The 25,022-nt window shown below is 42.1% G+C and overlaps 1 protein-coding gene across 1 annotated transcript in view; it reads right to left on the reverse strand.

Annotated features, from left to right (window-relative positions):
- The window catches only part of LOC119017132 (hippocalcin-like protein 1), a 95,671-nt gene extending 71,115 nt beyond the window's left edge, over positions 1–24,556 (reverse strand). Inside the window, exon 1 of the mRNA XM_037093586.1 lies at positions 24,532–24,556. The gene's annotated coding sequence lies outside the window, so the exon portion shown is untranslated. The remainder of the gene's footprint in view (positions 1–24,531) is intronic.
- Positions 24,557–25,022: the final 466 nt, after the last annotated feature.

The following is a 25,022-nucleotide window of genomic DNA, read 5'->3' on the forward strand; positions in this document are numbered from 1 at the left end:
ATCTCCCATCCAACTCTGTTCCCACGTACTCTGTAGCAATCAAATTCTTTTTTCTTTTTTTTTTTTTCATGGAATCAAATAGAATTACAGTTTGAAAATGTCGCAGACTGGCTAGGGGGAAATGTGACGGGAGGGGTGTGTACATAATAGATATATTAAACAAACAGTTCTTGAACTCAATATCGTGAGTTCATTTCCAGTCTGGGACCTTTCACATTTCATCCATCGAGAACCATCTTCTATTATCTCAGTCCTCTCTCAGAATTTCCCCAAGAGTGTGTGTGCCTGAAAATGCCTTTAAAAGCAAGAATCCTCCTGCAGGCTTATCTCAACTTTACATTTAGAATTGCAAAAAATCTGAATGAAGTTTGGTTAAGAATAGCATGAAAATGAGAGAAGACGCCGACGAGGAATACAGTAACGTAAATGTGCGGTGACGTCTGTGTGTCTGTGCCACTGCATGCCTGCCTTTCAATCTGGAGTGTGTGGCGTATCCCTTTACACGATCCTCCCAGCCTGCATGTGGTGAACGTGACACATCAATTATAGATGGGCAGTAATGCACACGTTGCTTGAGTGCGTTCCCCGGCGGCAGCATTAAAGATGAGAATTTTCTTGGCTCCGCTCACTGCAACATCAATTAATTACTGTGGCGTTCCCTTAAATTCTGGATACGTCTCTTTTCAAAGTTTCAGTCCCTTCACAGTGAGTTTTTAGGAGGGTAATGAGGAGAGCTATTAGGAATGCTGCCCAGAATGTGTTAGTGGGAATGTGAGGGCTGAGATGCTGGAAAGCATTATCTAATTATTGATTCCTGTGCCGATTTCACACCGAGCAAAGCAGCGATCTGAGGAAAGAGTGAACGCATGCTTGACATGCAGCTCATCTGATCTCTGATAATTTTGTGTCCTCATCTCTTTCCTCATGTCTACTGTTCAAAATCTTTTCCTCTTCTCTCTTCTTAAAATGTAAATGTTGTTTCCCTCGCCCACCTCTTTCTAACATAGTAATTTAGAGCAACTAAACTCTGATTGTTATTCACTGTTTTTCGGCTGTGGGGTACCCCAAAGCCATATTTAAGGACCACTGCTTTTTTTTATTGTACCCAATCACATTAAGCATAATCCTACATGAAGTGCATGTAAATTTCCCCCAATGACATGCAGATACACATTCCCATCCTGCCTGGAGATACTGACTACGGTCTCAGAATCAATAATTGTTGAGCTACAGTTGCAGAACTTTTTCCACCCAAACAAAGACGAAAAAAGGAAGCCCAAAAAGCATCCATCCAAATAATCAAATACAGCCCCCAGGAGGTGTGATGGCAGGATTATTATTCCAAGGTTCACATTTAAGAAACGGTATATCAGCTCTCCTATAGTGAGTAAGAAGTTATTCATATGATTGCTTTCGTACTCTGACATTTGCTTCCTATTTGCATACTTTAAAATCTGTAGTAAGAAAGTTGAAAATACATTTTTGTGTCAACATACATTTTTGGTTTTAATTTTCAGTATACCACAAAAGTGTCTTAACTCAGTGATTTTAATCTTGTGGCTGAATTTCGGGCAAATACAGTAATGGACAAGACAAATATTTGATGCGGTAGTTCTCCATAGTTAGTTAACAACAGTCCAAAAGTCATTATATGTAAATAAATAAATAAAATAAGATCAAATAAAATAACTGACCTTTTTGTCACCACACTTTTTTTGAAAATCTAACCAGTGCTGCATATGTATTATTAATAACTTGACTGTGCAGCCCTCATGTGAACATTGGTAGGTTGAGCGTCATAGTTTGAAGCTTAAGGCCACTGACCAAGCCGTGGGTTGAAAATGCATTGGTCTGTTCGTTCGGTGCGCTGTGTGTGTGCTTCATCATCAAATCCATTCTAACTTTCTTTCCTTGAACAAAGAGAGAGTATAAGATGGGGGTAGGGGAAACATGACAGGAAAGAGGAAAGACCATTTGGAACAAAACAGAGAGAAAGAAGGGGAAATTTAATGAGGAGGTAAAGAAGGAACAAATGAACTAAAGAAAAATCAATGAAGGGAATAAAGGCAAGCAGGAGCCCTAGCTGAATACTTTTATTTTCCTTTCCTGTAATCTTTTAACGTTCTGCACTGCCACTTTTACATTAGATGACACAACTGGGCACCTGATAAGTGCAGGAGGTCATAACATTTACCAATAGCAAACAGCAAAATTCATTGTTGGTGATTAACTGTGTCTCATCAGTTAGGATGTTTAATACAATTTATTTTGTGTTGGAATTTAAGTTATTTTCTATTTGAAATGTTAGCAAATATGTATTTTTTTTTACTTAACAAAGTAAACAGTGTAACTTGAGCCTGTGCCACAAAGCTATTATGAATTGATCAAGAAATCTGATTTATGTACTTCCAAACTTTTTAGTATCTAAAAATATGTGATCTGGGGCCAAATGCTTCCTCCGGATGAAATTGCAAAATGTAGACTGATCCATAACTTTTCAAATAATGGTGCTGGCAGATAAGAGCATCAGACCACCTTTTTAATGGTAGTAGAGCACAAGAAACGATGACATCTACTCCACCTACTCTACTCCCAAACCTTGTCACACTGTCCCACCAAGATTTGAAATGCTTCCCACCCTCATTGGCCGAGCTGTGTTATTTGACGAGCTGGGAGTGAGAAGGTGTAGGCCACGATGCTAGACGTGGACCCTAAAGCTACTTAAACCCAAAATAATGAGTTGTGTCTGCTGTTTGGTGCTGAGTGGGTACCGTCCAATGGGTCCATCAAAACATTTTCATTAAAATAAATCTCTTCCGATGTGTCACCGTGCGGCCACTTTCACATTTAAGTGTAATAATTTGATCCGTTTATTTAATATAAAAATATTGAATGGTGGGGAGATAAAAGACAACACGGGATGTTAGTTTGTTAGACCGCAAACACACACACAGCTCAGCATCTTGTATTGCTCCTGTAGTATATGTATCACAAGAATTGCTTTGTCTGTTTGTACATCTTCTGTTTACTCTCTACAGGCAGCGTGTCGTGTCGCAGCTCTCCTCTCTGTCCTGCCCTAGACAAGGTACCAAGTGCTCCCTCCTCTCCCTCCTCCTCCCTCTCTCCAACTTGGTTTGTCTCTTCCCCTCATCACCGCGCCGCTCTCCCACTAAAGCCATCATAAACCACTCGGTCAGACATTTTCCCTCCGTTTCCTCCGTCACGACTCCATAGTACGTCTCTCCCTCAGCCTTTTCACTTTTGCTCTTTTCCCATTCATCTACATTTCCTCTGTGTCTTTTCCACTCCTTTTCAAATGGGGCCATTGATTAGGCATAATTTGATTTTCTTTTTTCCGCCCTCTCTCTCCATTCAAGTAAATAGCCTTCTTTGGAGACAGCTTTAATTATGTATTCTTCAAGTGAATAATGAAGATTTTCATGAAGGAGAAAACGGACAGGATGTATTGTGACTCGTAATGTTCTGGTCTGAAAGTCGGTGCAGGCCTATGGACAATTTGTTGACGGCGCTCTATAATCTGGATCCATCCCATAGTGCCTATGCATAATATGGCCTCAGGTAGCCTGAACACACCCACTCCCACACACATCCTCCTGCACATACACGCACATACACACACCATTGGTTAAGGTCACAGCCTGCCTCTATTGTATTCAGGGTTGCTGTGCAGAAGCTCATTTTGCCCTTTAGCTGATTGCTATCTGCTCATTTGGTTCATTTAACATGTAATAAAAGGTTTTCTTAGATGGACAGCTTAAAACCACACGCGCACACACACACACACACACACACACACACACACACACACACACACACACACACACGTATACACACAAACACACACACAGGATAGGGATCGGACAAAAACCAGAGGATCTCAGTCTTTGCCAGAAGTCAATACTAAGCAGTTTGCTATGGCAACCATTCTCAATCCAGGTCCCTGCGACAGCCCCTATGGGCCCTAACAGCCTTTAGTTGTGTTCCTCTTACACACATGTGCACACACACATCGTCAAATACAAACCATGACAAAGCTTGAGGACCTTTTATTATCTGGAACTTATCAAAGACAAGATGTTCTTTTTGAAAATGGGCCGTGCTCAGAGTATTTCTATTTCAGGCCCTCTTGAAAATAAGAGGAAGTCGCACAGAGTTGGGCAGCTTTGAATATCTATGCTTGGCTCTGACAGACTCTCCATATCTCTGGATATTACCTGAGAATAATTCCTTTGTATTTCTCTCAGGAACCTGCAAGGACACCTACCCCTCCAACAGATGAGGCCCAGATATGAAGTGGATACCAGCAGGGAGACATTTTAATGAATTAATATGCATTGGCCCAATTAGCCTCTGCACTGCAGTAATTATCACACGCGCATGCACATTTATGCGCTGGAAATCGGGACATCCCATCGCGCAGTTCTGATAACCCAAAGGATTGCGGGACTTATTTTTAAGCTGGAGGAGGTCAAATGTTTCCGATTTGTTCTCTCTGCACATTAATTAGCCGGAATTCGCTTGCGTGAAGAATGTGATGTGACACATGAGTGGTCTGATATCTAATTCCTCTGATCCCCCCCGCCCGGGGACGTGGGGGAGGGGATGGCATGTTGTTAGAAAGCGAAACACAGTTTGTTCCGACCATGTGATCACCATAATCAGCTTATGTTCATGCTCAGGGAGTCAATTAGGCTTTTTTTTATTCTTTACATTGTGTTTTTTTATTCAGTTATGACAAAGATTGACTCAAGTGAATGGGTGAATGCTGCTGAGGGAGGTGGGACATAAACAGCAATAGGGGTGCTTCAGTAGGGTTGCAAACCAAGCTAGCACTAAATCAATTAGCCTAAATCAACAATGGATTAGCTGAGCTGACAGAAAAGTAATTCTCTGATAAGATGCACAGTTCAATCATTTCTGCACTCACAAACACAAAAGATATGTGTTGTGAAAGGTTGAAGGCCTTGCCATCTGTCCAGCACCAAACAGACAAACAGGAAAAGCTAGGCCCCAGCTAGTTAGCACAGTCAAGCATTTAGCAGCTAAAGAGATACTGATGCTATAGCCTGTAGCTATAGATATATTTTCTCAGGAGTTGTTGACCCAAAGAAAAAAGAAAAATAGAGATAAAGTTGGACTTACATTTTTCACCAGAAACACAGCAACAAACAGATGCTAAAGTTACTTTGAGGCAGCTCGTAGCTATTGCTAATTCTGCTTTTTTCTATTCACTATCATTCTAAATCTAATTAGAGCAATTAGAGAGTAAGCTGCTAGCAAGTACTTATTTTCACAGATTATTGTTGCAGTACTGTGTCTCAGAAGCTAATGCACAAGAGGCGCTACATTTTGTATGACATGATAGACTGAAAGGAGGGGATTGATCTTTTTATCTCTTTTTTTTTCCTCAAAACTGTAAAATGAAAGGAAGGAACCATCCTTTTTTATGGCTGCAAAAGCAAATCATTTGACGTCAAGTTTGAGTTTTGAATCAAAGTAAGCTTTTAAGACGATAGAAGGTGGGAAAACTTTTGCCGTCTAGCTCCATTTCCATCATTCACTATAATGGCTATGTTCCCTGACATTCACCTTTCTTTGCAATGAATGTCTAGCTTGTTATCTGCCACATTCTTCTGAGAGCTAAGCCTAAGGTGCTCTGTACCGGTAACCGGTAACGAAGGCAGGTCCTGCTGAAAAATGAATGATTCAGAGGGCTTCAATGAAAAAGTAAACAAAGGAAAATGCCGTTTGCATACGTACAGGAGGTGGGGACGGGGAGATGATGGGGGAAATGTCTGTGTGAGTCAAAGCAAACATGAGAGGACAGAGTCAAGCAACATCTAGATGGGCTGACTGGCCTTTGGCATCTCCCACACTTTAATTAAAATAGATTGGAGATGGAGAGAAAGAGGAGGGGACTGTTACCATGGAAACCAAGTTTGGGATTGAGATCTCCAGTCATCTTAAAGGGGGAGTGGGACGTTCAGTGATTTCTACATTCCCTCACTGTTTAACACCCAGTGCAGCTCTTGATCCAGAGTTCTGCTTTTTTCCACATCATTATTATGTCATTCTTTTTTATTCATTCTTTAAAGTGAATGTTTTTGAATAAAATAATAATTCTTAGTTAGGGGTGTTATGAAATTAAGCTTAAGAATGCAGACTATATCACAGAGCGTAATGTGAGAAATATGTGCGGGTGAGTGTGTTTACATGTTCTCATGAGTGTGCGCATGTGCGTTTGCATGCGTGCGTGCATCTGATAGCAGCCACTGAAGTGATGATCCATCTTACTGTAACATGTCAGTTGATACAGACCACAGAGCTGTTTGGCAGAGACTCCTCAGCCCCCTGTAGGGCCTTGGAGGGAGGCTGGGAGCAGCTCATCACTCACACAGGATGGGGGTGATTACTTGGCTACTGTATTCTGGGTCCTGGATCTAAAAATAGGAGCGCTGTTGCACTGGGGAAGGGCCGGGCTGCTGGGAGGAATGTGATGAAGACATGCGGTCATCATTGATTTAGCACCTTTTGAACATGTATGCAGACAACGCCGTGCTTTACACTCGCGCAGCAGCATGCATGAACTCAGCACTGATTAATAAATACGCTCTCAGCCATCTCTCACTGAGATGCTCCAGTTAGCCTGGAGTTTGATTTGAACTTCTTGTGACAAGCACATCTGATTTGTTTTCTGCGTTTTTGTTTTTTTTTTGTTTTTTTTTTGTTCCCACGATCACTCCACAGTCATCTAAAGTGTTAAACATTAATTCACAGGTACTGTCAGCACCCGCTTTGAATTGCCTTTTTTGTGTCCGCCCACACTTTCCAAATCAGCATGCAGATTAAACCTTTTGTTTTGCCTTGTATTTCAGTCAGCGTGGCACTTTGTCCACTTCATTACACGGCTGCAAGACAGGTGTGTGGGAAAAATGAAAATAAATGACAATGGTGAACTCCCACTTCCTATCGGCACATAATTAATTAAAGACGCTTACGGTTACGGGCCTTTGCTGGTGAGGGCTGTCATGTCTAAACTAGTTACAGTTACAAAAACATCATATGTGACAAGATGCAGTGCAGTGGCATAAAGTGTTAGAGATCCACCCCCTTCATTTTGGCTATATCTGATCTCTATATCCTATATCTTGCATAGAACTACCTGCAAAAAAAAAACTGCTAAAATACTCTGAATCGCCTCTGTGTCAGCTCCAACTAAAGAAGGCGTCCACGTCTTGCCATGATGACACGCACACAGAGTCACGAGGTGGAAACATCACCAGTAGCACTGTGACAGCTGGTAATAAATGATGCAAGGCAGGGTAATTTTCAGTGAACTCCTGCTCTGTAGTATGAAAACAAATTCAAAGGGGGGCAATATTTCTGCTTTATTTAATTTCATTCCATTATGTTTGGCTTGTGTCAGGCAGTTGGCACATTCTGGCAGGGCTACTATCAGTGAAGTGTACATGACAGTGTTGTCATGGTCACATAGTTGTCCTTGTCCTGGAGGAGGCAGCTGCTGAGGAGGAAGCAGCAAGGGAGCACCGATGCGAGGAGGCTGGCATGTTGCAGAATAGTGAGACCTTCATTCCATAATTAGTCTGTTTACTTTTCTGTTTGTGTGTTAACCCCATGAACTGAAACCAGCGGTGACCTGCGAACCGTGATTGATTGTGTGATTTGCAAAGGTATGGCCCGCATCCTGTTTTTGGTGTCGCAGGCCGATGGCACCCACTGTTCATTATTTATTATGCCTGGATGTAACATTCTACACTTTGCCTGGGGCTACCTGTGTTGCAACAGGAACATTCCCATTGATCCGATGACCTGTTATCCCAAAATAACCTCCATTTTCATCCTCGATAATTCAAATTCTCCCTGTAGTTGTTATTTCAGTGCTTGCTGGCCCCATCCATGCTGAATTTGTCAGACTACATGCTGCTCCTCCACACAGAGGAAGAGCTGACGGTCATCTACTGCAGGTAATACAATGACTACGGATAAGAACCTCATACAACCCCTCAGCAAAATAGCCGCACTATCAGTTTAACGTCTAACAATGCTGCAACAGCATACCAGTACATACTGAATATAGCAGTTCTCTTTATCTAAGAAGTGTATGAGGTGCTGTAACGTGACAGTTAAACAGGGTTATAGACGATGATTTAGATGGAAGGATTCAACAAGATAAGCCCAACAGGTCACAAGACTGTTTAAAAATGCGAGCCAACCAGAGCGGAACTGCAAAACACTGTCTGCACAGGGTCTACAATGTAGTCGGGGTGACCTCAAAGGCTAAACTGACAATAAAACATAGCGTTCTGCCAACCGTAGTGTTTCACTGGGTGTGTAACAAACACAGATACTAAGTGCTGATAAGTATGGTGACATTCTGCTTACTCTGTGCGGATGCAGTTGACACCGACGTTTTCATTTCAGCACCTGACAGAACAGCCTCAGCAAAATAAGCTCCGGCATGCAGTTGAGAGCAGCACTTCTCTCTGTTTCAAGGGCCATCGAGAGAATTGTTCCTACGGGCAGTGGGATGCGTGAGGTTTCCACCGCGGTTTGTGTAATCTGTTGCTCGTGGGTGCAGCTGGGGGGCCAGATGAGCCCGACTGTTTCTAGTTGGGTTTCGAGCATTGTGTCTGGTATCTTATCCCTCGTGCCAATCATCACTTTTGTGGGGATTTTGCATTGGAAAATAACTCTGTGCCGAATGGGGATGCTGTATTTTTGTGCGCGGGTCAGCGATGTCTCCCAAACCTCATTTACTTCATCTCACTCATAATGAAACAGCACTCAAGTGCTAAAGCCCGCTCACACCTTCAGCGACTAACTCACGTTTAATATGGTCTGCACAATCATCATCATGGAGCAGAATATCTGTCTTGATTTCTCCTTAGTTGTACGTTAATATCATTACACAAAACCATTACACACTGTTAATGGAGCCATGATTCACCTCACACAGGAGAGGGCAGTTGGATCTTATGAGCAGTTATGAGCACATTGGGTGAGCTTGTAAACCTTCTCACAGTGAAATACAAAACCTGCTAACAAGACAACATTAACATATGAGCCTACAAATGTTGTTACTGTATATGTGACTCTGCTGTGTGAAATGATTACAGCTCTGAAAACAGTTGCCTTTTATTCCTTCACATGTTGTCGTGGTGTGCATTGGGCTGCAGATAATCAGTATTGAAAGGATGTTCAATTGCCTCCTGGGGACAAATAAAGTTTTTTGAATTTAATTGAATTGAAGTTCATGTTGATCATGTACATTTTTTGAAAAAAACTTTATCAGCACTAACTTGAAGGGCAAATTTGTAAGATTATGTGAGAATGTTAGTTAAAAGCACTCTCAACACAGTGTAGTGCCTAAAGAAACAACATTAACATTATGTTCAGTGTTGGGCAGTAACGTCGCTACAAGCAGCGTTACTAGTTTAACTATATTTGTCACTTGTGTGGTGGTAGCATCGCTGTCTTCTGAATCAAATAGCATTTCAGTAGCTTAGCTTTTTTATTGACCAAGTAGTGTCATAGCATCCACACAAGCCACATTTTTACACACATCTCTGAAGCTCAGGGTTCAAAAGACAAATTTAAATAATAAACAAATACAGTAACATTACATATAAGAGGTAAGAGGTGGGGAAATGAGGGAACAGAGAAACATTTGAATTTTATTGATCACTGAGATAGCTTTGACTAGGAATGATGTTGTTCCAATATATTAAAATAATAGCTCTGATGTAGTTCAACTACTTTTGCCATGTTGCTGCACATTGCTACATTTCTCTGGGGAGTTGCTTCGGTGTAGTGAAGCTTAATTTAATGTAGAGTAACTGGTAGATTAGCTCACTACACTTTCCAAGTGGCTTGCCCAACACTGGTTACATCAAACGCTGTGTACAGTCTTCTGAAGTTAGCATGCTAACCAGCTAGCCCCGGCCAGTCTTGTCTCTTAAAAGAAAACGTTGTAGCTACACCAGGAGTCTTTTTTTTTCATTATGTTTTATTTGTTATTTTCCATACTAAAAGGAACTGGTTTACTGAGCCCCATTGCCTGTGGTGCAGTTAACAGGGCCCAACTGAGCTTCCCATTGATGGCAGTTTAGAGCACTGCAGCCAAAGATAGCTACAGCAAAAATTCACAAGTCCAGTGTAGTGTGAGCAGTCATGCTTGCTGCAATAGATCTGGAGTTATACGGGTGAGGGTTATGGTTAGGGTTATCTATAAGTTAGCTATAAATCTGGCTATTGCTTACAAAATACACGTTTAAGCGAGCCAAGCTAACAAGGTTATTACTTAAAGCAGTAGCCCAGCATTGTGTCCAGCGGTAGATAGTATATCACTGGCTAATACTGCACGTCACTTGTAGGATCAGATCATATTATAAAAAGCTCCATTAATGATCCATTTGGTGGCCTCACATTTCATAACGAGACAGCTCAACTCACAAAGTTTTTCAGCAAGCTCAATGCTACCATTCACCTTTCTTTTAATTAGCCAGTCTTTTTCCCACCACCTGACAGAGTTAACATTAATAAGCTCCATAATTGTTTTCTCTCAAGGTACCTCAGCATGCACAGGGGTTTTGGCACCCTTAGTGTAAAGTACCGTAATGTTTATATTCACATCAGAAAGTTCTGGCAGAATTCTTTGTGAAGTCTGACGTGTAAAAATACAATCTAAGGTTTTCAGAGGAAAATAAGATCCCCAGAACACTGTTTGAAGCTAGAAAGGTGGCAGGGTCCACCATATATAAACAAAGTAAAACAGTATGAAATAATGTTGTCCTTTAAGGTCAGTTTGTTTATTCAGTTTATTAAGTCATGAAAATGAAGAGTTTATTCGGTTTGTTAAATCAGTCAATGAACATCTTTCTCTTCTGATTAAAATGTCTTCCCCAAAACTACAAAGTGCACCTTTAAGTTTGAAACTGGTATGAATTTCAAACGATGAGCTGCATTTAGAGATAGAACTGCAAAAAATGAAATACACAAAAAGACGACTAAAGTATGTATACTGTATATATTGTTGGAACATTACAGCTTTTGTATTTGTTGATCTAAACAGCGGTTTAAACATCCATCCATCCATCCATCCATCATCTGTACACATTATATGCACGCCGCTTAATCCTCTGCAGGGTCGCGGGGGGGCTGGAGCCTATCCCAGCTGACTTAGGGCGAAGGCAGGGGACACCCTGGACAGGTCGCCAGTCTATCGCAGGGCTACACATAGAGACGAACAATCACACTCTCATTCACACCTACAGACAATTTAGAATGATCAATTAACCTCAGTATGTTTTTGGACTGTGGGAGGAAGCCGGAGTACCCGGTGAAAACCCACGCTTGCACAGGGAGAACATACAAACTCCACACAGAAAGATCCCAGGCGTCCCAACCGGGACGCAAACCGGCGATCTTCTAGCTGTGAGGCAGCAGTGCTAGCCACTGGGCCACTGTGCAGCCCGCGGTTTAAACAGGCAAGTGAATTGAAAAACTGCAAGATAAAATCAGAAACACAGTTGGACTGTACTGTACAACACCACCCTAACCCAAACCTGCTGTAACCTGAGTCAACAAATACCTCACCTCCTCCTCTCACTAGAACCTTCTCCTCTCCCCCCGAGCCTCTTCATTGAACTGTAATTCCACAAGCCCGTGCATGCCACTGACCACATATTGAACACCCAACTGATCGATGTGCACATGGGCCTTGAGTACGTGCTACTGATTATCAAGGTGTGCTCCAGTGTTGAATCACCCAGGTGGAATGAGCAGCAGCGCTGGCTTGATAATGAAGCCAGGACGAACACCAACATACATTCCCATTGCCTTCCTGTCCCGCGAGGTGTTCGATACTCAAGGCTCGTGCCACAAGAGGTGTGTGAGCCACTGCGGTTCATCATTATGCTTCATGTGCTCCAGAAAGTAAAAAGCCAATTTGCTCATTCCTGCTCGCATTTCCATCAAGTTTTATTTGAGATTTGATGTTCGCACATGATCTGTTTGATTGCACATCATAAGGTTGTTCTTTGCAAGTGACTTTCGTAATACTCCGGCAACTGAATTGAATTTGCAAAGGAGATGAACACAATCTGCCCACAATCTGCTCAGTGTTTTGTTGTCCTTTGTAACACACACCAACTAGCACATAAAGTTGTTTCGTTTCACTTGCTACATCAGTCCTCTGTCTCTCTCTATCTCTTTCAGCCTGCCACTGCTGTTTAACAATGGTGCAAACTGGGAGGATTGTCAATGATATTTTACAAAAATGACAAAATATACTTCTTATTACAAAATATCATGACTAGTGAGCAAATAACATTGTGACTTAGGCACAGTTAGATGCACAAATGTAAATCAATTCACTTACAGGAATACAGGAATTAAGGACTGGCAGTTTAAGCAACAGGATGTGACTTGTGCACTCACAAACTGTGAGGGGGGGGGCGCCAAATTTCACAAACTGTCAAATTCTGCCTAATTTTGCTTTAAGTTTAATACATCTTGTTACAATCTAAAACAGTTACATTTGGGACTTGCTGGTTATTGTACATTAACTTCCTGTTTACATTGTAACATACGCTGTCCCAAAAATAGTTTTTCCCATAAGCTTACATGATGAAGGGTCCATCTATAAAATAGTGGTTACACTTGTTTGAGCATTATAACCCTTGGAAATGTTTTTTTTTTTTTTTTTTTCCTCTCTCAGAATTTGATGGTTGGTCAGATAACATTTGGAAAGTCTTAAGAAGCCACACAATTACATCATTTCATCCCTATTCAAGTTAGCAGAGGGCTTAACAGGAAGTTAGCTGCTCAGCAGGTGGGAGCTGTATGTAGGACGTCCAACTTTTTTGGCATCATGTGCCTCTGAGCAGCTTTCATAGGAATGAACGGTGCGTTGCCTCTGATGATGCATCCATTTCTTTACTGTAAGTCCATAAGAATTAACATGGAGTTGACTAGCTTTGACCTATCTCTTCTAAGGGTGGAACTCAGTTGATTAAATCACAAGTTTGAAACTAGCCAGTGGTTACTAAGAGCTTAGAGAGGTCTTTAAACTCTTTTATTCTTCTGTATGTGATGGTGCGTTCTGTTTGGTCGCAACACAGTAAACACCAGATGATACGTCAGAGGGCGAGGAAGGAAGTTAGCGAATGTGACAAAATGTGTTACATCACTTTGTTTGTGAACATTTCTGCCTGAGTCACATTGGATAGATTTTTATTTGTGATGATGGTTGTACAATGAAGACGACGATGAAGATGACAACTCCGTTGATTTTCAATTGTGAGTCCCGTAGTGGCAGAAATTTGTGTGTTTAAATTAAAAAAAAAAAAAAAAAGATGCAGTGCAAAATGTAAGGACTTTGGATTCTGGAAGTTGCAGACTGAAAGCTGAGCACCAGTTCACACCAGAAGACCATTCCCGGCTCGACAAACACACTCTGCCGAAACCCCGCTGACCTCAATAAGGTAAGGAGTGACGTATTGGCGCGTGTGCTCACAGCACAGCAGTGCATCTGCTCGTTTGCCGTGTGTGTGTGTGTTATCATGTGTGTGACAGGCCATCAGTCATGATTGGATCCCTGTACTGTGGCGAGGGAGAGCGGTTCGCTGCCAGGTGGCCCTCGGGGAGAGATGGACGCAGCGTGGCAGTGATGGAGTGAGGTGTACGCAAGGTTGTGTGTTTGTGTGTGTGTCAGCGTGGATGTAAATGAATGAATGTGCATGACTGGTGGCTTGTACTGGTTGTTGTTGGAGTGACAGCTGGCTGCTTCATATGCTCTGTTGGGAAAAAAAAAATGTCAGAGCAAACAAAAATACCACCAACAGCAGCAGCAGAGCTTTAATCATCCACCCTCTGTGCTCTCTGAGTGTCCTCGCCTCCTTTTTAATCTTTAATTATATTTAAATTCCTAAACCTTTCCTCTCTTCTTCAAATCTACATCCCTGTGCCCTTCGATTTTCATCTTCCTATCTGTCATCTGTGCATTATCCAGCTGTTCTGCTCTGACTCACACCACTAGCTGTGTGTGTATGTGCGGGATCTTGTTCTTTTAACTTTGCGAGGAGCAAAAGACTTTGAAGACAACTAAATTGAGAATACTAAAAATGCGTTGTCCACAATTAATGCTGTGTTATTTCAAGCTTGTTCTCCTTGAGTTCATAGCCATTTCAACACCACAATATGCTGACCTGCTAACCTCACGCTGACAAAGTTTTTACATCATAATTAGCATAGAGATTGGACAAATACAATACAGTGGGTGAATTATTTAGCTTTAGAGTGGGGTTTTCTTTTCGTGTTTGTTTGACAGTGCTAGAATGACTTTTTTACCCCTGCTTCTTGTCTTCGTGCTAAGCTAAGCTAATAAACTACCGCATCTAGCTTGAAATGAAAGTGGTACTAATATTCTTGGCAACTGCAGTAAGAAAGTCGTTAATATTTCCTAACTGTCAAGCTGTTCCTGTCATTCTTAATGTTTTCTCTAACTGTACAATAAAGAAGCTGTATGAACAAATTTTACCTTAAAACAACTGAGAAGTGACTAAAATAATCAGCAGAGTTTGAAGAATTAAATGTTCTTATAGACATTTATGAGCGTTGGAGAGACTTCTAAGAGGTTAGCATGCTAACCAGCTAGCCTCGGCCCGCCCTGACTCAAAACACCATTTTGTACCTCAAAAGTGAATTACTGTAACGTCTAGTTTGCCCTCAGTCTAACTGGAGAGGATGAAGAAGAGGGAGTAGTGCCTCGATGGCGAGAAACTGCAACAGCCAGAAACAGAAGCAAAAGAATACCTTGCCAAACTTTGGCTTTTCCATCGCTGGAGATAGCACTTAGCTAGCAGACTTACATATTGCATCTTTGATGTGACCAGGGGTTAGAAATAATAAAAGGTCCATAATTTCACTAAAGAAGCAGCCCATACTCGCATATTTAGTACATTCAAAATGAAGTGTGTATTTCTGTACGTACAAACATCCTACATCCTGGACATGTGTATCCTAGCTTTGCATTAAGCCTGAAGCAGTGAGAAAATGCTGTGCTGTAGCTCTGTCAAAGTAAAAAAAAAACACCCCTTCTATGAACTCCCCAGCTGTCTTATTTATATATTTAAAAAGAAATGCGAGAATGACGCGTATCCGACTCACATGGAGCTGGATGGTTGGTTCTCGTAGGGTTATAGAAGCCGACGTGTGCCTAATGTGAGTGTTCGAGTGTGTACATGTGTCGCACAGTGCTGAATGACTGCATCGCCTTATTGCTCAAACAGGAAATCCATTCTGTCAGTCTCCTCCCTAATTGTCAGTACACACACACACACGCAGCACATGCTCATAAAACCACACAAATGGCCATACAAGTCCCTCACTCACACTAAAAATCAGAGACAAATACGCACAGCCGTGTACACACTCGCACACACATATAGATTGCTCTGGCTAATCTGTGCACATTAAGGCCATTAGCACAAACATTATCTCTTTGATCAGTGATTATAGCGGCCGTATACCAGAGCAGCGATGAAGCCTTTCGCAAATTCAGAGTGTTTTTGCATCATCTGAGGGAGGCCGACCCTTCCCTGGGCCATTAGAGACTGAACTCTGCGTTTTATTGACAAGACACTGGGTGAGGAAAGAAGTTCAGCGCTCTGTCAAACCCACAGCAGATAGTAAAAAGCACTTAAGCCTAATTAGCCTGAATTATACACCAACGTTTCAGCAGACAACACCAGATGGTATATTTCTTCTTTTTTCACAGTTAAGGGAGGTGTTGATTGACTCCATGCTATGTTTTTTTTTTTTTTTTTTTCTGCTCTCCACTGCAAAGGATTCTCCAACCTGAAACACTGAGGCTTCTCTGCATTGCTACAGTTTTGTAAATTCTCTTAGATCACAAGTACTGTACGGGTGCAGTCAACAAGGGGCTGCTGCATGTTCTCCCCTTACCTGAGGCGCTTCAGTTCATCCTGTCCTAACTAGATTTACTTCTGGTGAAGATCTGAAGCCTGATTTATGATCTATCCTCTAGCCGCTCGTGTCTGCCCAATCATACTGTGTGAGAAATGTGACAGTGTCCTCGAGGTAACAATATTCTCAAGCGTCGAGTGCAGTTTTTACTGTCGGAAATACGTGATTTCTGTTGAGCATTCTCAAAAGTATTGAGCGCCCTGGCTTAAAGCAAGCTAAAGGCATGTTTTTGCAAAATGTAAATCCAGAATAGAAAAAAACACAATGCTTGACTATCTCACAAGCCAGGGGCGTAGGAGAGGGATGATCAATTGTTGTTTGCCTGATCATGGTAAGTGCCGAATTAAATTGAATTAAATCTGAAAGATTATGAAATTATCAAACATGACATTTTACACTGCATAGCATTTTTTAGAGGTTTCCCTGGTTTCATCTGATTCAAATGATCAGCACGCCAGCACTGCATGAGCCTGATGAAGACCCATTTATTTGAATCAGGTGTACTGGAGCAGGGAAACATCTGAAACATGCAGGGCAGGAGGGCCCAGAGGACCAGGACTGAGGAACACATTCAATAATGAACACTTCGGGAGCTCCTCCGTGGGCTCTCTGTGTAAAACAGAGCCTCGCTGATTTGCTCTTCCATAACTAGTTTCACCGCACCCGAGATGGATAATCCCCGGAGCTGGCTGCATCGACGCTTTGCAACCTGTGACAACCCCCCTTCTGCTCGTCGAACAAGCCTGTAGTGCAGTTGTGAGACTCAGGTTTGAGCAGGAGACCAGATAGATTTTTTTCTTATACTCATTGCTTTGCCAAGTTTAGTTTCTCCCTCCTGCATCTCTGTCTTTACTTTTAGATATCTGCAGTATTATACTGTGCATCATGTTCCCTTTTAGCTGTTTTCAGAAGTTGCACTATGCAGTTTTGGGGAAGACATTGTAATTGGACAAGAAACATCTTCACTTAGAGATGTTATTCATGCCTGAACAAATTAAACACACAAACTTCCTTCATCCACATGTCTGACATATTTTACACTATTTACATTGTTTATATATGGCGGACCCTGCCACCTTTTCTAGCTTCAAACAGTGTTCTGTGACGTTGTCTTCCTCTTAGAACAGCTTGTTCATTCAGAGTTTATTCAGGTTCTGAGTTTGTATTATTACCTTATTAATATTGTAATATCACAATTCTGAGTTTGAATTCATTCTTCAAAACTACAGATTGCCCCTTTAAATTACTGCTGGTGAAAATGAGCAGTAACATAAACAAAATATGTCCTGGTTGTGCTGCTTCACAATAAAAGCGTTTATATTACTAAATAGCAGCAGACTTTTATAGTGAAGAATTTGCAGGAGGTTAAATGTGTAAAAGTAATTAAATAATAATCAGTGAAGTGGTGGTTCTTCGATAATACAGCGAGGAGGAAAAAAAATGTACAACCACTCCTTTAATTGCTACTCAGGGGTCAGCTCGTCAGCAGCTATAAGCAGCTAGCCCTGCTGTATTGGAAAGGCAAAGCTCTGCTGCGCTGGACTGACAGGCCGAGTCAAAATAAGCCAGCATGTGTACAGAAAAGCACCATCTCAGCTTCCACAGCAGCAGAGTTTCTCTTTTTTCCCCCCAAGCTTTCGACATTACCACGTTAGCTTGACCACAACAGAATGCTCCACCTTAAACAGCTTTTAAAACTCAACGCTATATGACAGGGTGACATTTTAACTTCCAGTAAGCCTCCAGAGAAAGTTTTTGCTCGGGGTCAACGAAAGGTTTGAGCCATTACAACTGGCTGCAGTGAGCCGCTCTCAGCTTCAATTACAGGGCCTGTGTCCGTTTGTCTAATTGCTGTAGCTGCCGGGTGAAAAAAGCCTCCTATCTATGGCCTGGTGTCACACGCTGCATTAGAGGTTTTCGTCTCCTTGGCATGAAACATCCCGGGGGAAAGCTTTGTAATGATTTACCGAAATCTTGCACATAATATCAACTTTCCGGAACCTGTTGGTATCAGTACTGGCATTCAAGTTCGTCAAGGTTTGTGGTCTAAAGCATTCTGAATTTAAAAAATCCAACACAGTGGGAACAAATAACATCCAGCTGAAGGTCTGGTGCACATTCCTGTATTACAACTGTAAGTTATGAAAATTTTTATATCACCTCACCTCAATAAGTATTCTATCTTTCAGTTCTTGGCTGCTGCTTTGGTGGAAGATTTGAAGATTCGTTAACTCACATTTTCTCTTTCCCTTCCATTCATCTTCCTCCTAGTCACCCAGAGGTTACTGTTACTACCAGTCTGTTTACATTTGGTGTCAACATCTGTCCTGAGCGATCCACTTTTTGGCCTGTTGAATTAACACCTGGCATTAACACGAGTGAGTGACAGCTTGGGATCGAGCATTTCTTACTGCACTCTGATTAAATTTGCGCCGGAATATCCCTTTAATCTTAGTCTCATTTGCGAACGAATCAGTTCGAAGGAACAACACTTTAGCACGAACAAACTGACTAATATCAAGGTAAATATACACATTATCCACTGTTGTGTTGTCTAAAAGTACACATAATCATGAAGTTGCAGCTATGCATTTGCCTTGAATTACAGTGTTCTGTTGACCGTTAGCACGATCGTTTAAGAACAAGGAGCTGAGAAAACTGTGCGTTACATGATTCACCACTAAACGACGTTGTACCGGAAACGCGACTGAGCAAACGAACGAACGAACGACATGAACGATTCTTTCTGCCGAACTGACCGACGGGAAGTGAATCTCGACATCGAACGACGAAATCCACCTCTGAGTGAGTCCCGACACATTATCGTCAACTGCCTCTTCCAGAGTAGTTCTGGAAATCTCGTTCACTTACCCAACGCCTTCTAGTTGCTAATTTATACATCAACGTAGCAAAAGGAAAAACATGAGGCAAATGGAGTGTACAGTTATTGGACAAAACTTGCACACGTGAGGAATACCATATGATGTGGGATGACTGTTGTTGAGGTACCACTTAGAAACGCATGATTACTGATTACAGGTATATGAAAAATGAAAGGTCTACACTTTATAGTCTCCAAAGCCTTCGAACTTTTAAAAATCCCACCTTTTCCAATCAAAGTTTCCCAACACAACAGCAACAGATGCAATCTGAAAGCCATATTGTACCTTAAACATAGTAATTAGGAAAGCAGCAACTGAGCGAGCAGCATCTACTTTTATCAGGCCCAGTCGTGCGTGTCAGATGTGAAAAATGAAAAACAATCCTGAATAAATTACGGCTCTGACACTGTGTGTGGAGCTCGCTGCTCTTTACTTTCAGACCTTGTTTTCCTGCTGTTGGCAGCGCCTCTGATTCTGCCGTACTCGGGGCGCGCTCATTAATTAGAAGACAGATTCTTTGTGCTTTCTGATATGCATAATTCATGCCATGATTATAAAACAAGCATGAATGATACTATTTTTCCTCCCAGGTGGTCACATTTCATTAGCTGTGTGAATCAGAGATGAATGATAAATAACGTTAAATCAATGTGCCAGTGTGACATGATTTGTTTTAATGAATCCGCTCTGACAAATGGCTCTTGTTTTTTGGGAAACACACTTTTTGGGTTTGTCTGTCTCTTTTGCTAAGAGTTAGATGAGAGCCACTCTTATGTCCATGTGCTAAGGATGGAGCTGGAGCAGGAAGCAGATCGTCTTAGTTTAGCATAAAGACAGGAAGCAGGCAGAAACAGAAAGCTTGAATAAAGCTTCACTCTAAAGCTCAAAAGCTTGTAGGTGATCAAACATCTTGATTGTTAATCAAACAAAATTACAGTTTGTGGTTTTTAAGATGTGTTCAGTGCTGAAGCTGCCCCGCTGGAAAACCCAGCATAGACCGGCACCAAAACACAACATGGTCTTGTTGGTGACCAGCGCACACAGAATTACCCCCCCTCCCACACACTGCGCTGATTCGCTTGCACACTGCCAATCAGAATGGTCATACAGCTAGCACACAACCAATCAGAGTGTCTAATGGCTTAGACGGCCAACAGCCAACGTTGTCAGACTTCGCAAGTTGAATCGGAGCAGACGCTGTCCACGTGGTTCCAAAAGCTTCCAACGCAGCTGAACACACCGAACAGATTTGTTCTCCCCAAACGCTTCAGACGGCCAACGGTTGGCCTGGTGTGTTGCAGGCCTAAAGCCTGACATTCCTTCCTTCCTTTTCCTTTCCCATTGCAGTTTAAACTGATGCAGGAGCAGACAAATTCACATCAGAGACAAAGGCCAGATGTTTGTGGGTGTTTGTTTTTAACTGCAGCAAGGATATTGGAAACCTTATTGGTGAGCTTTAGCACCGTCTTATCTCGTCCAGTGGAGCTGGGTATGGTTGGAGCTGTCTTGGCTAAGCCCTGCTTGCTTATATGTTGCACGGGGACAAAATCAATCCATGAGATGAAGCCCTGTGAGGTAGAACGTCTCCGTCAGCCATCCACTCCATATCTCTCATTCCAAACATCTTCCCTGGCTTCATCCCCATCAGCCACACATTTCTATCCCCTTTATCTCAGAAGATCTGTAAGTGCTTAGCAACATGCCTCACCACGCGTTCAGTGAAGTATTATCTACTGGATATGCGTGTGTGTGTGTGTGTGTGCTCATACACTTCAAGTGACACTTCTGATGTAAGCCCCGTGCTGAATGTTTAAATGGCCTCAGGTGCGCGCAGGCTTCAAATTCTTTATGCTTAGTGTACATGTGCACGTCCTGCCTGCAATTTTAGGTAACGCACACACACGCTACAAATATGTGGTTATTTTTAATTTGTACTTTTGTTCTCACTTCCTGCACACCTGCACATCCAAAATCCATTGCTATATTCTGGCTTTGTCTCTTACTTACCATCCATGTGTACTTTCATCCATTGTTCCCTTCTTTATTCTTTCTTTCCATCCATCAACATCCTGGATAAGGTAGCCATGGAAACACAGTCAAAGTGTGCTGGAGACAAAATGGATTTTGTAAAGGCCAATCCATGGATTACTTAACCTGCCTTGCACACACACACACACACACACACACACACACACACACACACACACACACACACACTAAAACTTTCGTCACTCTCAAGGGGGATAGACTTAATCTGTTGCTAGAGATATTGCCACGGGGGTTAGAATCCCTCTAAAAGTAACTTTGAGGCTCATGAAAGACATGAACGTGTTTTGCTGAAATTGTCCTGTTGGTCAACTTTAAATATCTGTTCACTGAGAACGCTCAGTCAGTTTCATTCACTACAAGAGTCTCTATAGTCACAGTGAGAAGCTCCTGATTGCCGCCCTGCAGGCATGTCCCCTCTGTTCAACAATCTATTACACGCACACACTCACTCACTCACCGACCTTACTTACTTCAAACAACATGCCGTAGATTTTCTAAGGTTACTGTATGAAGCCGAGGGCACGGCAGCGGCAATCATATCAAAAGCTCTTCCAGCCTGACAGAGCTGAACATTAAAAGGTCAATACACATTTCCAGCCAGAGGTTACTGCCATGGAAGTATTATATTTGGATATAGGTGTTGCTTGGTACCCAAGCATTTAAAAAAATAACAAAAGAAAAGAAAAAAGAAAAAAAAAAGGAAGGAAAAAAGGAGTGTATTGTACAGAAGCGTATTGCATTCACTGGATAAAACCTTTTCTGCTGGTGATCAGGATTATCTCATCAATTATGAGAAAAGATCTCGGAATTCTGAGTTCATCAGATCTATGAAACATATGATATTTTTACAGTAATTACTCCCGGTAATAAACTGAAGGTATTTCAAAGTAGAGGACAATGTGAGAAAAACAAACAAGTAAAAAAAACTTCAAACTTAGTACTTCCTAGACTACTTGCATGCATGATATGAGGTACTTTTACGGTGTACATTTCGAGTAATAATGTGTCAAAATCCTTAACAGAGAAAAGAATAAGGATATTTTGCCCAACTTGTGGATGTGTAAAAAAAGTAGTAGTAGTAGTATAAGTAGTCCAAGATTCATATACTGCTGAACTAAATACTTCCTAGAATACTTGTGTAACTAGTATGAAGTACTTCTACTGTGTACTTTTTAAGTAATCCTCTATTAAAATCCTTAACAGAGAACAAGAGTACATATATTTCAGCCAACTTTGATGTGGAAAATAAGGTGTCTTTTTTTTTTTTTTTTTTTTTTTTTTTTATACAGTGAATGCAATGCACTTCCGTAGTATTGGGGCCTTGTTGCTGTTTTTTTTTTTTCGTTTTGGCTGGATGTCTTCATTTATCTGATTGAACCAGGTGTTCTGTCAGTGAGGATTTGATTAAATTCTTGAATGATGCTCAAACAGCAAAGCGGTTTCACATTTTGTTCTGAGCGCAAAATGAGCCATCAAAGATCACATTTGTGAACTGTGGAGCTTTTGTGTGTCTTATTTAAAAAGTTATGATCCAACAAGTGTCTGACTGTTTATTGCAGCTAAATCCCAGCAAAGAGACTATTCCAATATAATGATTCTGAATTAAATCATAACTGCAAATCTGATTGCACTGCTGTGACCAAGAGTCTGCTTAGGAACTGTGGTACTACTTTAGCCAACATGCTAAAGTTAGCATGGACATGAAGCTAATATTGATATGCTTACAATGGCAATGGTTACAAGCGCGTGTCCTCTGAGGAACTTCTAGCAGCTATGGCTGTGGTTTAGATGATACGATTGTAGAAAGGAACTCCAGTTTCAAAGCGACAGTGGCGACTCTTCAGAAGATTAGTGTAGCATCTGCTGCTGGCATCAGTTACATCAGAACCAGAGACACTGAAAACATGTGTTACCTCTCCCCACAACTGGCTCTGGTAAGACCTTGATTTACCGATTAGCTCCCTTGTGTAAAGCACTCTCCTACTGTTGATCTGATTGGTTGAAGGTAGCCCATGATAGGCAGTAATAGAGTTTCAACAGTTTCTCTGAAGCTACCCATGAGTTGACATGTACGACAACATTTTTACCTAATCAGAAGAAAAGTTAGGGGATTAATAACGTGATCACAATAAGCCCTGAGTGGATGTGAATGTCATGTAACAAATTTTATGACGCCGACATTTCCCTCAAAATAACAAGTATTAACCTCACGGTGGCATGATGGTTAAAGTCAGGGGATCATTAGCGTTCACTCTCTGTGCACCATAAATGTCCGTGCAGCAATGAAATGACAGTACCTGGAAGAGATGTCGAGATGTTCCCATCTGAACCAAAGTGGAAGACAGACTGTCCGCTGAACCACTCTTCCGGCACGGTTAAAATACTCGAGAAAAAGCCAGAAAACATACGAATGTGAGGAGATTTGTTAATCAGCAGCAGCTGGTATCCGTGTCTTGGTATGAGCGACAATCCTCTCACTTGTGACAGGAACAGTTTTTTTTTTTTTCTTTTTGCTGTCATGCTCGAACACGAAAACCGCACAGAGACAGATGAACGCGATCATTTGTGTGACAAATTGGTATTTTTACTCATTAAGTCGTAACTGTGCACAATACCTGACTGGCATCCTCTGTCACACACACACACACGCACACACACACACACTACATTCCTGCTACCAGCTGCTTCCCATCCAGGCAGTCGCAGAAATCTCTGAAATGCGAGCCAGTTAATGAATTCTCAGTTACTGAGGCCAAGCAGACTATTAATTTCACCTAACATACTACACATTTCAAATCAGATTAAAACTTCAACCAAATTAGCGTGACAACCATGAGTCAGGATATTAACTCAATGTGCTTCCTCTTCATTAACATGAAGTGACGCAGTACAGAGAGAGGAGCCTTGTGAATGGCGTTCTCAGCCCTGGTCCTAATTAAGGAGGCTGCAGCACAAAGTGTCAGAACAGAGGCTACAGAGCTTGCATGCACAGCGGAGAAAGACAGTGTTGGAACGGACAGAAAACATTTTGTGGACCGGTCTCGCGCCGCAGAGTCCCTCTGAGTCTGACCAGCCAAGACGGAGTGAGTCACCCCATCTTTTGCCTCCACGGGCGCCACGCCGCTTTGAGCAGAAGGAAAACAATCCTTTTGTGATCTGTGTCTTTGGGCCAAGAGCTGCTTTTCTCTCCATCTGCCTTTTCCCCCCCAGTCTGATCTATTTTTCTCTCACTGTCTTTCATTGTGTGCTGTTCTCCGGCACTGATAAAGGCTGACTGCAGCCCCCAACCCCCAACGCCCTGCTCAGCCCCTCATCTGCAGGTCACATCTGGCAGTAAGACTGCTTATATTTGAGCTCACGGGCCATTACATAATGTCCCACATTCGATCACCAACTGCCGTCAGTGGACTGTATCTTTTGTGCATAAAATAACTCCGCACTTTACTCTGTTTTGTGTGGTTTCCTTCGCTCTTTTGCACCTACCGTCATCGGTGTTCAGCCAGCGCTGTGATCTCTCGGTGCAGATCTCTGAAATGAAAATACAATCCCAAAAATAAACAACTCCACCTACCGTTTCTCTTTTATCTCCTCTTCACTCGAGCACCTTCCAGCATTCACCCACTAACTGGGTGTGTGTAAGATGCAGGATAATGGGCTCTTATGGTCATTTCTGTCCCCAGGCGCCGTCTCGATCTGGCATAGTGAGGCAGACCGCCATCGCCATTCCCTATTCACGCTGATGGTTATTGTCTGTTTATGGATACAGCTGGCAGCCTACGCATATGTGTCATTATGAACTGTGCATAGGCTCCGCAGAGTGTGCCAGCTGGCCTTATCTTATCTTATCTGCCCCTATCCTGTACTGTATGGAGCCAGCAACACCAGCCCACTGTTCTGGAGCTTATAAAATCCACACAACTGTCAATCCATCAGCGTTTACCAGCAGGGCCTGTCCCTGTGGTGTTGTTAGCAATACGGCTCCGGATAGACCAGCACTGCGTGTTGGCGCTTTCTGGCTGTTATTACCCAGGCTCTGCTGGGAAGATCCTATTCAGCAGGGAA

This window comes from Acanthopagrus latus, chromosome 3, assembly GCF_904848185.1.
Source record: "Acanthopagrus latus isolate v.2019 chromosome 3, fAcaLat1.1, whole genome shotgun sequence".
In the NCBI taxonomy this organism is placed as follows: domain Eukaryota; kingdom Metazoa; phylum Chordata; class Actinopteri; order Spariformes; family Sparidae; genus Acanthopagrus; species Acanthopagrus latus.